At 44.3% G+C, this 15,991-nt stretch overlaps 1 protein-coding gene across 1 annotated transcript in view; it reads right to left on the bottom strand.

The window, feature by feature from the left end:
• The window catches only part of KIAA1958 (KIAA1958 ortholog), a 54,610-nt gene extending 43,873 nt beyond the window's left edge, over positions 1 to 10,737 (bottom strand). The window contains exon 1 of the mRNA XM_038123643.1: positions 10,606 to 10,737. The gene's annotated coding sequence lies outside the window, so the exon portion shown is untranslated. The remainder of the gene's footprint in view (positions 1 to 10,605) is intronic.
• Positions 10,738 to 15,991: the final 5,254 nt, after the last annotated feature.

Consider the following 15,991-nt stretch of genomic DNA (forward strand, 5'->3'; position numbering starts at 1 on the left):
TTTGTGCTTCCACACTGGTGAGGAAGTTGGGGGTGCATGAGAGGTTGGGAGGAGACACAGCTGGGACAGGTGACCCCAACTGACCAAAGGGATTTCCAGACCATATGACATCATGCTCAGTACATAGAGGTGGAGGGAAGAAGGAGAAAGGGAGTTCAGAGTGTTTGTTTTCCCAAGTAGGCATTACAAATGATGGGGCCCTGCTCTCTTGGAGATGGCTGAACACCTGCCTGCCAGTGGGAAGCAGTGAAATAATTCCTTGTTTTGTTTCCCTTGTGTGCATGGCTTTTGTTTTCCCTATTAAACCGCCTTTTTCTCAACCCCAGAATTTTCCAGCTTCTATACTTCTGATTCTCTCCCTAGTCCCGCTGGTGGGGGAGTGAGCGAGTGCCTGTGTGTGGGTTGGCTGCTGGCTGGGGTGAAATCATGATAAGGGCCTGGGTACAACCCTCCCAGTTGCTGGTTGGCTGTGAGGAGGCTTTTACACCAGCCAGTACTGCAGACCTCTGCACAGCCCAGTACCAGAAACACTTTTCCTGGGATACCCGTCCTGGACAAAAAGTGCAAGACCACAGGAAACTCATCGCGCCTACAAACTGCAGTGTACCACAAAAAACCCAGATAAATGTTAGGCTCCTCCACACAAAATCCCTGGTCCCTCTGCACAGCCAAGATGTTCCCTCCTATTACCCCCCACCCCCTATTAAGGCTATCAAAGGCTGCCCTAATTATATGACAAGATTTATGTGGTGCCATCAAGGGAACCCTGTGTGTCCTGAAAGCCTTCCTACTGACTTGCCAAGGCAGTCCCCAAACCTTAATAATGACACCTGTGGGGGCCAGGGCAGAGTTTCGTTTAAGCAAAGACTCCAGTTCGTTCCTCCTCATAGGAGTCTCAAGAGCCACATGCAGATGCTCCTCCACGTTACTGAGAAGTCCCTTCTGAAGGGTGATGGGTACACTGGTCACTCTGATTTTTTATGAAGACCTACAGTCTCCAAAAAGTAAACAAACAAACAACACACAAATAAACCCCAGCTCAAGTGAGAAAAAAAATACTGGCAACTCCCTTGGAACACATTAATGAAGATCACTGCCCCAGTGGCCATTGTTGTGGAATAAAGTGCATTTGATGAAAAGGACAGATATAACCTAATATTACAAATTTACCCCAGCTGTGCTGGAGGGAACAAGCAAACTTATCTTCCAACACAGCACAATGTAGTCAAGTAGTGAAATTGACAGGTGGAGGTAGACAAGGAAGAGCTGATATCGACATGTGCTCACTCAGACTTTCTGCTTTTTTATTGTACTGGGATAGCGGTAGTGCATCAACAGTAATGAAGCAAAACAGAGAGCAATTTTCTTTGCTCTCACCGTATTGAAAGGCATATTCTTCGTGTCCCATATGGATCTCACACCTGCAGACAGGGCATCAACATCAGGGCAGAGCCACAAGGGGAGCTGCTGCAATAAGGGAAACCAAAGCCTTCCACTGAAGGAGCAACTTATCCTCCATAGGGAAATAAAAAAATTATTGATCCCAGAGGACCAGTCCTGAGACTTTAAAATACATGATGGATTTATACCTCTTTGTTTCATAAAGTCTGCTGAAGTGGTTCCAGGTTTTTACCTCCCCCATCTTTACAGTATTATCCCACGTAAATACTCCTGCACCAGTTAAATGGTGTGTAAACGAAACTAATCAAACACAGCCTGTTTAATCAGTATTCAGGAGGTCAGCAGAGGTGACACAGTTTTAGAAATGCCCGCATGGAAAGAGGTCACTTAGCTTTACAGAGTTAACTGTCCAACAGGAAGGCACTGAATGTTAACACACACAAACAAAAAATACAATGGTTAATCATTCATATCTTTGATATGTGGATCTGAGCTGCTATTTTTCTTTTACTCCTGGCTAGACCAAAACAAATTTTGGCCATCTTTATGAGATTGTTCAAATGCATACAGCAAACACAGCGTGTTAAAGCAGTTGCAGCATATTGAAGAGAGCTCAATTTAAGTGCAGAATGTTACTTGCAAATAAAAGTCTGGGTGAATAACCAACCTCCATATAAACTACCTTCTGCTGTATTTCAGTAATGCTCCCCTGTATTGTGGAGCTGTTGCAAAACATTACTTATTTGCAATGCTCAGTATAATGTATTCTCTTGTGATCAAAAACAAATGGTAAATCCAAATTTACAATTCTTTTCCTCTACCAGGTCCCCTTTTTTACTTCCATACATGTGAATGCCTTGCCAAGAAAGGCTCCTGTACATTGCTATATTGAAATCAGTCTCCTTATTTCCAAATAGATTATTGAACCAGAAAAAAACTAACTGAAGGGTAGATTATTCAAGGGAAAGAAAACAACAAACAAAATAGCAACAGGAAAAAAATGCCTAGAACTTAATTATCTAGTAAAACTTGCAAGCATTAATTGACTAGTGCTTCTGTATCTGAGAGGTTAACTCGCCTGCATTTTGCTGTATATTACCACAATGTCTAATATGTTACAGGAATGAGCCCTTAGACTATTTATGATGAGACAAAGGGGGAAAAAAAATCTACCTTCTGTGTGTTTATGCATATTGCATTTATAATTTTCTGGCCTTCTTCACTCGCCCTCACAATAAGTAACTTCTGTTCCTGAAATAAACACAAATTTGTGAAAACTGAATATCTGACCCAGGTCTGCCCAGCGAAAAAAATCTTTGTCACCAAAATTTCAATCAAATCACACTGCCTGTTCAGCAAACACTTGGCACTGTGCCTGATTTTTAGGCTGATGCCAAACACCAGGTCTGACAAAATGGGTGGAATACTACATTGCTTGTTTAATTCATAATATTGAGTTCAGAGAAAATTTGTCATTTATGGGGTTCTTAGCTGTACACTGCTGTGAAGCAAAGTTGTGTGCAGAAAATGGAATTTAATTGAAAGCGGTTGTGGACACAAGTTATTTGCATGAGGGTTTTTTGCATGTCTTGGCTTGGAGGCACTAATTTTAGTCTTGTAAAGAAAATCTACATTGAAATGCTACTTGAAATCTAGACAATTTGGAAAATATGCACCTGACAGTAGATAGTTAAGAATAAATCATTATAAACACAAAACACAACACTTCTTTTTAACTTGCTTTTTTCCGCAGTAGTTATAGTAATACTGCTTTTGGAAATCAGAGCTGGAAATGTTAAACTTGAGTGGTTTGAAATTAAGTCATCAGCACTCGTCAAGTCTGGTAAAATTGCTAGGATACACATATCTGGCAGAGACTATGCCAACCACTTTACGGAACAGTTTCAATTGCAATTTACTGGTTACACAATAAATGTTTGCCTCCTGGGTTTAAAAAAATTAATACTGGCACTGTAAGAGCTCAGTTTTTAAAAGAATACCCTTGTTTTTACAGTTACACATCAGAAAGTTTTAAAAAAAGAAGCCAGACATCATTCTTCCCCCTAACAGAGCTAAAAAAAGACAGTATGACGTCTAAATTTTGAACAGGAAATACTCATTTTCCTTGTTAAACATGAAAAAGGGGAGACTCTATAAAAAGCTTTCAGTTACAACAGAATCTGAGCAAATATTTAACCTCAGAGTGAAGAGTGACATGACCTGGTATGACTGTGGACTGCCATAGGGGACAATCCACATGATGGAAAACAGAAAACATTCCACTGCATGAGTAGTTGGGCATCTTCTGTGCAAAGCTAGCTCAACAGCAAGGATCAAAATAATTTCACATATCAATATCAAAAACGAAAACAAAAACCAAAAAAAAAAAAAAAAAAAAGGAAAAAAAGGGAATTTAAAAAAGGAAAAAAAAAGGGCTATTTTGAGACAGTTCATTATTTTTTTTCCATCCTGCAATATTTTGCAAATTCCAAGCAATGACATTTGGAGTGTTACCAGCTAAAATATGCTGGCTCCTTATGGTGTGTTGCAGCAGATTTTGCAAACTATCACAGGGCGATGAGGGTTTTCTCTACAGCTTTGGGAGAACACTTGTAACATAAATACACCCTCTCCCCTCTGTACTTAGACTGCAAAGATACCAGTAGTATAGAAATTACAGTTTGTGACTTCAGGTTTAAGGAGAGGAGACAAACAGAAAAGTTATACTGCAACACCAAGCACATTCCAAAAGCTAATCTTTTCCTAATTTTGGGAAAAGTTTAGCTCTCTCATTCTAGAAACTTGCTATGCACAACTGCACAGAAGTACCTGCTGTAGCCCAGGTAGAGTGTAAATACCATGCCAGTGTGTGGTTCAACAAAACAGAGGAGGTTTCTCACTATTCCAATGCTTTTCTGCACCAGCATATCAGATATTAGCACTGTGACAAGGACAAAGCTGAAGATATGCCAGTCGAGAAGTGTTTTCATTTTGCCACAGTGTTTTCCTCTTTATGCCACTGGCATCCCTCTGCAAACCTATTCCCATATCACACTGGCTAATGAGCTTGTTTTGATGCCTAGCCCTGACCTTCCCTCCTACCAAAAATTGTTCCCCGTCCCATCCACATCAGCCATACAGCGAAGTTACCGCCTTCCCTTTGCACAGCATTTTTTGTTTACAAAAAAAAAAAATTTAAAAAATAAATTGCTACTCAGCGTGTAATGTCAGCATTTTCCTCACCTAGCACATAGCAGAACCCTACGTTTTACACCTCACATCCTGTCATCTTCAGCCCAGATCTCCAACCTGTTGAGATGATTTTGAAATTTGATTCTATGCTCCCATATCTTTGTGTCTCTTTCTGGCCTCATGCTCTGCACAAATGCAATACAGAGAAAAGTGTGTTATTTCTTACACCGTATCATTCAGGAAAATACTGGATAGGGCGGATTGCAGCAGAACCACAGCTCACTCATTGCGTAAGTCAGACACCTTCTGTGCAAGACCTCTCTTTTCTCTGTCATCTGACAACAGAATGTCATGTACATTCCATCGCTACATGTTTAATAGTAACAATAAAAATAAAAATAATAATGCATAATGATAAAGTGTATATACCATGCTAATAGACAATACTATATTTAATAATACAGAATATAGAATAGAATTTCAAAATAAAATTATGTTACTTATATATATTATTTATCTTACATATGTATATGTATTTATAAATAAGCATAATTTTATATTGTATACTATTACTATGTATATATGACACACCTTTACATATTAATAAAATATGACAGCAGCTATTTTGGGTCACTACTGAAGAACCTATTAAGTGTCATTTACAGTTTGTAAACCACAGTCCTTGACCACGTGGAAATTTACACCTGCAAAGTAAATGTCTGGGTTCAGCAGAGCCATACTACAAAATCTGGTTTTTTAATTGGAGACAAGGAAGGGGTACATAACGACTTCAAGCAGTCAAGCTTTGGCCTTTCCCCGGGCAGCTGTTGTCTTGGCACCGCTCTAATCTATTTTGGCTTACAGCTAAGAGGTTATTGCCCTGATCTCCCTGCCCTCTTATGGGGTATCCCTTACGACTGCCCAAAGTGAGAGGGGTAGGAAAGTGACTCAGACTCAAAAATACCTTTGGCCAGAGCTCCATTAAAACAACACTGTGGTCCTTTAGTAGGTAACAATTTTATTTGAAGGAGAACTTACAAACGGTTACTTGCATGAAGGGACACCGTTAGCAAATGGCTGTATTTGTAAATTTTACAATGTATGAGAAAGAGGAAGAAAGAGGATGGGGGGAGAGGGGAAGAGAAAGAAAAAGAAAAGAGATAGAAAGAGAGAGTGAAAGAGATCACTGGTGCTGGATCCAGCCAACAGGGGCTTTTGGTGTCCTGAGGTCCCACACAGTGTAGCTCGCTGTCCTTTTTCACGTTGGTTGCTTCGGGCAACACCCCCTCCATGCTTAAACAGGGCGGGGGGTGGCAGCCAATTTATATGTATATGAGGAGTGTCGGCAGGAACAAAGACATTACAAAGACTCTGGGTCTAGCATAAGGATGGAACAGGACCGTAGTCACTTTAGCATCACTCTATCTTTAATCTGGTTGATTGCAGCAATAAGGATCTTCCATCTCCTCAGGCACAATATCCACACATCTCATGGCGTGTCTCATCGTGTGGCTCCCGTTGCTTCATTTAATTTCACTTTATTTCATTTGAAACCTCTAACCTACTAGATCATCACTGTTTTGCTTTCCTCCAGCCTTAACCCCATGAGGATAGACAGTGAAATTCGAAATTACTAAAACCAGTTGCTGTCGAGTTTAAATATATTTTGGAAAAAAACTGCTGTAGAAAATAATTATATCTTGGAGACCTTTCTTGCCTATTTCTTTCTTGGAGATGCAGCTGTTCTTAGGTCAAGGGACTGAACAATCAAGCTTTCAAAGCACAGCACTACTGATGCAAAAAAACTTCCACTGGACTAGATGAGAAGTAAAGTCTCGCATACATTTGGATATTTGATAACTGCTATATGGCTATGTTCCTGTTTTCAAAAAATACTAAGAGGTTATTTTTTTTTAATGCCTGATTGTCCACACTGATCAAAGACATTCACTTTACTGAAGATCACAGAAGAAAGGAATAGGGCAGATCATAAAAAAAAAAAAAAAAAAAAAAAAAAAAAAAAAAAAAAAAAAAAAAAAAAATCGATGAAATAAACAAAGCTGGAGAGAAAATGGGACAGGAATCTCTTTCCTCCCCTTACCTCTTCCAGTCTCTTGGGTACTGTTTGTAAAACAGACATGTAAAATATTTAAGGTATGATGGCTGCTTTTAGGAAATAATTGCCTTGAACAACAGAAATAAAAACTGGCAGAAGGTCACAGTACTCACTCAGTGAATACCATGAATCTAACCCTGTGATTCTGCACTTAGAGGAAAAATTTTGTTCCAGCAACTTTTCATAGGACTAAAATCCTAAGATGCCCGAGTACAACAGAACTCGTGTTGTCTTTGAGCTAACATCAGTCAAGTGAACAAAAGTTTCAGATGCTGCCTGTTGCTAAACAAAAAATAAGAAAAGATAATGAAGTGTGAAAGAACTCTTTAGCAATACAAAGACCATGATAAAAACTTACTGTGCAGAAAATGTGGAAAATACCTGTAATTGAGAACAGTCCCTAGATCACGCAGAGTAATTTCTTAGCACACAGTCAGGCAAAGCAGAGGCTCTACAAAGATCAAACTAAACCCAGGATCTGAGATAGGTACTTTTCACCATATGAGTCTCAGAAGAAAACACATCCTAATTGTGTACGTATGACTGCGGCTAAACTACAACACATTCTCACCATGCTGAAGACACTATTTTATTTCCTTTTTGAATGCTTAAGTTTGGACAGTCATATGACCAAGACCTTTTATTTACTTCAGGAAAAACACATATGGTCAGCGGCCTGCCAGGAGTGTCATTAGGGAATCTGTGAGGTCTACTCACTATTACAGAAACAAGAGAGGACTGACACCCTGTAATTTCTGTCTTGCAAGAGAATTCACCAACCTGACTAGTAAATAAAGTTCATAAATCAACAAATCAGAACCAACGCCAAGTAAATGAAGATGAAGCAGCTGGGCTCTATTGGTCCTCTTCATTATTCATAGTATCTTTTGAGTTCCTTTAACTTATTATGCAAATCCATGATGGAAACATTTGATATAAACTAACACTCATTTTTAAATATTTTTCACAGAAAGGGATTAGAAAAGCCAATAAAAATTTGCTCTACTTTTAAAGCACTAACCTTAATCTCACCCTGTTTTGCTTCCCAAAAAAGGTGTGCAGCAATAACCTTTGGAAGCAGAGCCAATGTTCAGCCAGTTACACTTGAATTACCAGACGTACAACAATCCTCAAGAGAACCAATTGCCACACACATTTCTGCGAAAGTGCTTTACAAACAGCAGTTAATTTTCACACCACCTCTGTGAGCCCTACGTGGATGGGTTATCACTCCCAAAGTGCAGATGTGGAAAACCAGTGGCCCCGTGGAGATGAGTGCCAAGGTTGGGATTACACTTAAAACCTTCAGACCTCTTCTGTCCGCATTTTATGACTAACAGGGCAGGAAGGCAGATAGACATAAGGCTGGGAGACTGGAAATACCAAAGGATGCCATTGCTGAAACTCCAAGTCTTCATGGAGCTGCGGTGGGTGGACCTGTGAACAACCAAGTCAAACTGGCACCAGGGTGAGGTTCAGTGGCCTCTAAGGGCAGGTGCAGCTGGTGACTGCCAGCTGCGAACAGCTAAGGCAGTAAACTGCTGCTGCTCTAGGAACTTGTGACTATAAATCCATTATTACTGCGTGAATTAAACAGAATTATATTGTGCTTTTGAAACTTCCAGTAAGTTAAATTATAGAAAACTTCCTGGCATAATACCAACTACCAGTGCATAGATTCATCAGTACAGGAGCTATATCAATACATATCTAGTTATTTAAAAAACCCAGCTTGCTAACAATGGCTAGAGAAGTACTTGACCTGTGATGGTTTCTCCACGAGTTTTTAGTTACTTTCTGAACACCTAGCTATTTTAGTGGAATACAAGGAAAAATTCTGCTACACTCTTGAGATGAGTTAGTGGCAACAGCAAAAATAGTAACTCCGTGGTGTATCTCTCTCACAACAAATTTTACACTGCATGTAAGACCACCTATCATCCCCTCAACACTTTGTGTTAATACTAAACCACACAGTATCTTTTTGCCAATTCTTTTATCCGTTACTTTTCTGGGTGCAAGGTTTTTAAACTACCCGGTTTGTTTGTTAGCTTACCTATGAAGGATTTAGAAGAGCTGATAAACTTGAGCAAAAGGTTAAAAAATTGCTTTTTGCTCAAAGCCACAGGCAAAAGGGGAAGATGGGCACTGGGCATGATTTAGCCAGGCTGAGCACCAGGCACAGCACAGGACAGTAGACGAGTGAATGAACCATGTGATTTCCAATTTTTGTGTGGCTTTAGAAGTGAGCAAAACAGGTTTAGCCAAACCTGAAATGATGTTTGAATAATCAGCCTGAGACAACTAACATATTTGTCCCCCAGGGCAATTTTTCCCAGTTTCTGGTAAAGCCAGTCAGTCAGAAATGGTCTGATACCATGCACATGGTGCTGTGGGGCAGGCGTGCATCCCCAGTGTGGTGCTGGCTGAGGTTATTAGGTTAATTGCACAACCACGTGAGTACAGCCCTGTTGGTCTGAGCTCTGAATTATATGGAGGAGAACTGAAGAACCATGAGAGAAACAGGAACTGCTATTCTCTTTAAAGAAAAAAAAAAAAGTTAAGGAAAACAAGCCTAGTTCCTTAGCTGAAAAGTTGCCATCCAGAACACAGCAAAGGGATGTCATCATTGTCATCATTTGTTTCATGCAAATTCTCACTGCTACTATCAAGCACGCTAAGTGCTTAGTCCCATTTATCTTCAAATCGACGGAAAAATGAAAAACATTGTCGTTTGTGCCAGTTCACAGCCAAGCTTTAGCATCTATCACAGTTTTAGCATTGCAACACCACTGGCAGAGGTAGTATTTCTGAGAACGCTAAGTAGGAGGATGGCAAAGAAAGCAGTCAAAAGCCTTCAAGTCAAACTTCACCGATTAACAATTCAATGTTGAAAGCCAGCCACATACAAGGATGTCATTTTCACTGAGTGTATTGTTTTGTTCCTATGACAGATCTTCACTCACTTGAACTGAAATAGCCGTACTCTACATCTAGTACTACTGAACTGCCAGCTGTGTTCTGGAGATGCTGATAACCATTAATGTTGCAGATGGAAGGTGAGTTTTAGTGTATCAGTTACTCCTCTGGCTGGAGAGCAGCTCTCTGCCTGACAGCTGGAACTGTATTGCAGTAAGCTCAATACATCTCTCCATCATTTTCACTCTTTTCCTTTGCATGTAACCATCCCTTCCAAGCTTGCTTCTGTTTTCTGTCTTGCCTTATTGCTCCTGCCTCGTCTCGGCAGCAAGCCAAGTTAATGTGGAGCTGCCTTTCCCAGTGCTCACCCCACTGCCTGCTTGGGATCAGAGGGACCCCTCGGAGCTCCCCTGCGGGACGTGACAGGAGGAACCTCACGTGGGACCAAACCACACCGCCAGGCACTTGGCCCCCAGCCCCGTTCTTGTTGCAGCCGGTAGACCCCTGAGGCCCCAAACCACAGCCCCCTGCGCCTGCCCACCTCTATTCCAGCCGGGAGCTGGGGGTGGGAGGGGGGCGGGGGCTGCAAGGGTCACTTTTCTTTCTGCAAGAGAATGCCAGGCGGGGCGAGGGGCTCCAGTCCACTCCGTATGTTGTGACAAACCACGACCCCTCAAGCACCGCTGCCCCCCCCCCCCCCCCCCCCCCCCCCCCCCCGCCCGCCCTTCATCGGCACGCCCCGCGCAGCCCGGGGAGGCACACTGAGCCCTGCCAGTCCACAGCGCTCCGCAACAAGGCCGGGAGACCCGCGCCTGTGCCCGGTGAAGCTTCCAAGAGAGCCCTTGGCCGCGCACAAAGAGAGAGCGAGCCACACACGGGAGTATCGCCCGCCCCCGCGGCGGGCAGCGCTGGATGCACACACACGCACCCCCCGCACACGCATCCACACGCACGGCGCGGCCGGGCGGCTCACGTACCTGCAGGTGCCTGTCCGTGGGAGCGCGGGCCGGGGAGCCGTGCTATATCGCCCGTATTGCATGGGGGATGAGGGCGATATCGCTCGGGGGCTGGGGCGGGGGGGCTGCTCTGCTCCCTCCGCCCTCTTCCTCCTCCTCCTCCCCGCGGTGTGTGTGGGGGTCTGTGGTACTCCTCGCCGGAGGAGGCAGCGGCGGGCTCCGGCTCCTGTCAGCCACCGGAAACCGGCGCCCGGTCCCCCGCACCGCAGGAAGTGTGCAATGGCACACCCGCACACCGGCCCGGACTGGCAGCGCACCGCAGGCTGTGTGCCATGGCACCCCGCACACGCACAGCACCACACAGCACCGCAGGCTGTGTGCCATGGCACCCCGCACCGCATCGGGCGACGCAGCCCAAGGCTGGCACAGCACGGGACCTTGAGGGACACCCAAGGGACACTTGCCCCTCCCGGGGGACTGAGGGGGGGCGGAGAGGGGGTCGCCGTGCCCCTCTGCGGGGAAACAGGCAACAGGAGCTGTATTCCCTGTGTTGCCATGGGCAGGAGTGAAAACAAGGAGAGATGCATGCATGTGAAATGGGGATGTCGTGCTAAGGAACACGTTCTCAGCTGACATAAAATAATGTATTTCTCATTATTCTGGTGGTGGTCTCCCGACTTGCAGTATCTCACCTACTCCAAGTGAGTGTGTCCAAACAGCTGCTACTCCGTTGTTTTGTGCAGATACAGAAACATGGGATTTACTGTTACTTTTTTTTTTTTTAAATTGGTATCTGCCACAAGGTGTTAATTTTATGTGGACGATATACATACGCATACATGCACACATCTGCACACATGCTGTGCCCATGTGTAAGACAATAAAAACTGCAATTTGTGTGTTGTGAAAACTCTCTTAATTTACTTGCAACTAGAGACTATCAGCAACATTGCTTATACTTTTTTTTGCAATTAATCACAGGAGGGCTCACTGTGTGCTTGCAGTATTTTCTCTGGGTGTTGGTTCTCCCACAGTAAGCAAGGCACATGCCAAAGCAAACTTTGCTTATCTCCTCATTTGGGCTTTTTTTACCCTGCATCACTCCAGAAGGAGACAGGCCTGGCTATCAGCCTTCTAAGCCGGCTGCTTCATGGCCCAGAGGTTTTCTTTCCTCATCTTCCTTATGCCAACATTTGCAAAACTTGAATGGGCTAACACATGCTTATTAGCTATGATGGCAACAATGCTTACACAAGAGTGAAATGGAGGCAATCTGGAAGTGTATTCCTGCCAAAAGTAATGCTCTGGAAAGATTTGCCTGTGAGGTGGCAGGGGAGTTTGGTAGCAGCACTAGCCTTGCCTAGGGAAGACTGCCATCCCTTCTGCTATTGTTATATTCACTAGGGTGTAATTGTCATGGTGCTGCAACCAGCAGAGGTCTAGAATACTTAAATAATTAAGATTTCAGTAGTGCATTCCTAAAGATGAAGAACCCTAACAGAAGGAGTAATTATTCCAGGGAGAGGAGAGAGAGTCTACTTCCATCTGTCATGATCAAATAAATACACGACACTCTGCTTTCACATCTTGCTTTTAAAGCACGGACCTGTAGTCAAAGCACTGGCAACATTAAGAAAAAGACTACAACGTTCCTGGACTCTGTTGTGCCCACAAAATCCTTGCAGGGACAGAAATGATCTGATTTTCAGGAATATGCTCCCGCAGTACCGTACAGGCCATCACACACTGCTCGAGGGTCAGAGGCTGCATGGGTTGTACTGGTTGAAAGCAGTGCCCTGTTTGCCTCTAAGATGGGGCTGCTCATCTGTCTTTTCAAGACCAAATAGTTACACTTTCACAAACAACAATAAGGAATTCCTGAAGAGGAGGACTGCCTTCCAAATAAACACTCCTCATCTCTGGGAGCCCTATAATCAAGCACATCATCTGCAGTCAGGAAACACAAGCAGCTTGCTCTTCACTGTTGGCCTTCAGTCTTGATCACTCCTTTGCATTCTTTTTCTTTGTTCTTCTCTACTTCTCTCATGCTCTTCAGTGGCCACAGGACAAAGCCTCCCTCCTCCTCCTGCCTTCTCCCCCACCTCTTTCTTCTCCTTCTTCACTTCTTCATTGTTAGGAGCAGCCACAGGTCACATCATATGCTCTGTCAAAGAGCTCAGCTAAGCCTAGAACAGTGTCACCAGCACCTCAGCACAGAATTGCAGTTCCGGATGGGCTCGTTTTAGCTCAATGCCTGTGTTAGTGATTGCACTGGGAGGGCAGCTATTGTGTGCACTGATATTCCCAAGCAAAAAAACAAGGTTTTCTCCGGGAAGGAAAGCTGCTGCTACTGACCCGACAGGACTGTGCTGGCTGCTGTAGGGTGGACAGACAGAAAAACTGTCCTGCCTCTGCAAAGCCAAGAGACTGCTGTGTTGAGGAGTTATTGCTGGCCATTTCCCCTTCTGTTCATCACTTGGAATAAAACACAACCAGGCAGACATCTGACTTGGTTGGTGTGGACACCTGGTGGAGGTGCTGAGCACCTCTCCAGAGATGGTCCACATGTCCAGGTAAGGCAGCAGGGTCCTGTCATCAATGCAGTGGGCTGAGAAAGAAGGTGTATCAAATCCTCATCCCAAAACTAGCATGAATTTTATTCTGTGACCTCTGACAATCCACTTACAGATGTGCTGTGACCCTTCATCAGCCATAGGAGGCTGTGTGGCAAGGGTGAATTGTCTCACTTCAGATGCCAGTGCCAGGAAAGCTAGGGCTCATGGTGCTCAGTGGAATTCCATGCTCGCCCCTCCAATACTTCTGGGCAGCCTGCCATCCCATTAACACTTGTGCCACCAGCAGACCAAAAACAATGGGCAAAAGCATACCCAGATCCCACAAGAACTGATTGTTCTGCAGAGAAACACTGGCTGTGAAAAAGGGTGTACAAGCTGCCAAACAGGAGGGAGAGGAATCACCATCCTCCTGTTTGGTAACACCTGACTGTCTGCTTGAAGAGAGGCCCAAAGCTCCTGGCAAGTGACAGCAACATCAGAGCGGAGATGATACCACCTCACAGAAAATGTGTAGGCACCAAGTGACCACATGGCTTTGTTGTGAACTGCTCAGCTTCCCCAGCATCCCTCCAGCACCACATTGGTCAAGCAGAAACAGAGCAAAGTTTGGCTTTTCCCAGGGATGTCCTCCATGAGATAAGATGTGCACCAACTCGGTCTGGGCTGGTTCCCTTGTTGTTCAGGACTGATGGGTGGGCTGGATTCTGCTGAGTGCTTTGTTTCTGCTGCCCAGTTCTGCCCTTCTTTGACTCAGGCAGCTGGGGAAGCTGAGTCACATCCCCGCAGTCTGTGCCCTGGCCATGCTTGCTCCTCTCCTGCCCAGCTGAGCAGGGTGTGCCAGCACCCACACAGACTCTCCCTCAGCCCCAAGACCAGTCATGAGCCTGACCTGGTGCCAGAAGCTTTGCCAGCTGAAACACAAAGGTGAAACACCACTCCATGTGAAACACCCAGCCCTCACAGCAGGAGGAAAGCTGGCCTGGAAGACAGATGCAATCAGAAAATACTTCCAATTTTGACAGAAAGCTGGCCATACACTAAGGATCTTCCACTAGAGTAGCTGGGATGAGAATGAAAAATGAGAAAGGCCAAGAATGGTCTGTTTTGCCAGCTGTAGTTTGAAATCAGAACTGATTGTGTCACAGGAAGAAGGGCAGGACCAGGCCACTGCCACAACAGGCTTTTTTATTTGCAGCAGTTCCCCACAGACTGCTATTAGCATGTCTGCTCCAAGGGCTGCTCATCTTGGCTGGAAACAGCCGAACACAGATCATGAACTAGTTTTTACAGGTGTGTTTCTCAGAGGAACATGTGCCCAACCAAACTAGCTCCTGCTGCACAAAAAGTTAAGCTGGAACCACTTTTGAGTCAGAAAAAATTCCTGGCGCAACCAATATCTTCCTGAAAAAAGCAGCCCCTTGAAAAAGCAGTATGAGTTAAAAGATTCATCTTCCTTTCTAGACTTCATTTGTCATGATCCAAGCAAGACTTTACTCCATCAGTTAGCTGGAACATGCAGACAGTAGTATCTGTAAGGTCCCAGAAAGTCCTAGAAGAGCTCAGTGCCGGGCCAAACCTTGTGGTGTCCCACAGTGCCTCTTCCTCCTCTGTAACGGTTAGGGAAGCAGCAGGCACCTTCCAACATGCAGGCAAGCAGCTGGTTCTTCACTGAGGCTTCCTCTACCTCAACATCTATTGCAAAGGACTGAGAACCAAAAATCTGGGGAGCCAGCTTCCCATCCCAAAAGCCTGTTGTCAGTCTGGAATACTGCAGTCCCCTCTCAGAGAATTAAGCATGGGCTAGACTCACCTGACTGACACACTTCTCTGGGTGAAAAGGCTTGGTGAGAAACAGATGTCTGCAAGTCAGTATTAATGGGCTGGCTCCCTCGTGGGACATCAGTGCTCTTGAAGGGCAGAGCAACAGGTGGGTCTGTGGGGCAGTGCAGCTTACAAACACCCAGCTGTGAGGACTCAAGGTCAATGACAGAAGGTGGGTGGCAGTTTCCTCCATGACTGCAGGAAGACAAATGGTCTGACTTGCAGAAGACTGGTGTGACAAGTGGAGCTGGGGTATTACAACACACACCTGAGATACTGGTGGTTAGTAAATGAGGAATCCTTCTCTCATGACTGTGCTGTGGGCTTTGTATCCCTGTGCTTTCAGAAACAATGTAGCAGAGCTGCACTGGTGTAGACAGGGTCAGAATGAAAGCCTTAAAGCACCTCTTTGGACACCACCTTTCTGGCACTAAACTGGTATGCTGCTATTGGGAAGTTCCTTCAATATGGAAGTGAATAAGTGGCTTGTCTGTGGGGTTGTTGTTTTTTGGGGTTTTTAGGTTTCCTGTACAAAACACTGGAACTGTAATGTTTGAAAAGCAAATTCATTTACTAAGGCAAGGCAAAGCAGTATCAGAACATGATCCATTTGTTTAAGAGTGGTCCTTAAAGGGGAAGGTCAAGAAGGTAACTTCTCCCTCACCCCCCACCGCTTCTCTGTGGGTAAGGAAAGGTTTTTAAAGCAGAATCTGTGAAGTATCATATCTCCATTCCTGGAACATCCGTATTTAAACACACATAATATTTCAAAGCAAAGCACTGCTGGTTAATTTGCCCTTCACTTACCTGCCAGTCCAAAAATTACTTGTGGGGGCACTACATGATGCCCTAATCATGATGCCCAGGATTTCATCACTTTTGGAGAAGATTTCAGAACAAACTCACTTTTAGTCAATCATGGTCCTTCAGCCTTGTTGGTCATTCACCACAGCATCTAGTTGCACCCTGCTTTGCAGTATTTCAGCACTTGTAATCCTGCTTTTAACACT

The sequence above is a fragment of the Motacilla alba genome, chromosome Z (assembly GCF_015832195.1).
Source record: "Motacilla alba alba isolate MOTALB_02 chromosome Z, Motacilla_alba_V1.0_pri, whole genome shotgun sequence".
Taxonomy (NCBI): domain Eukaryota; kingdom Metazoa; phylum Chordata; class Aves; order Passeriformes; family Motacillidae; genus Motacilla; species Motacilla alba.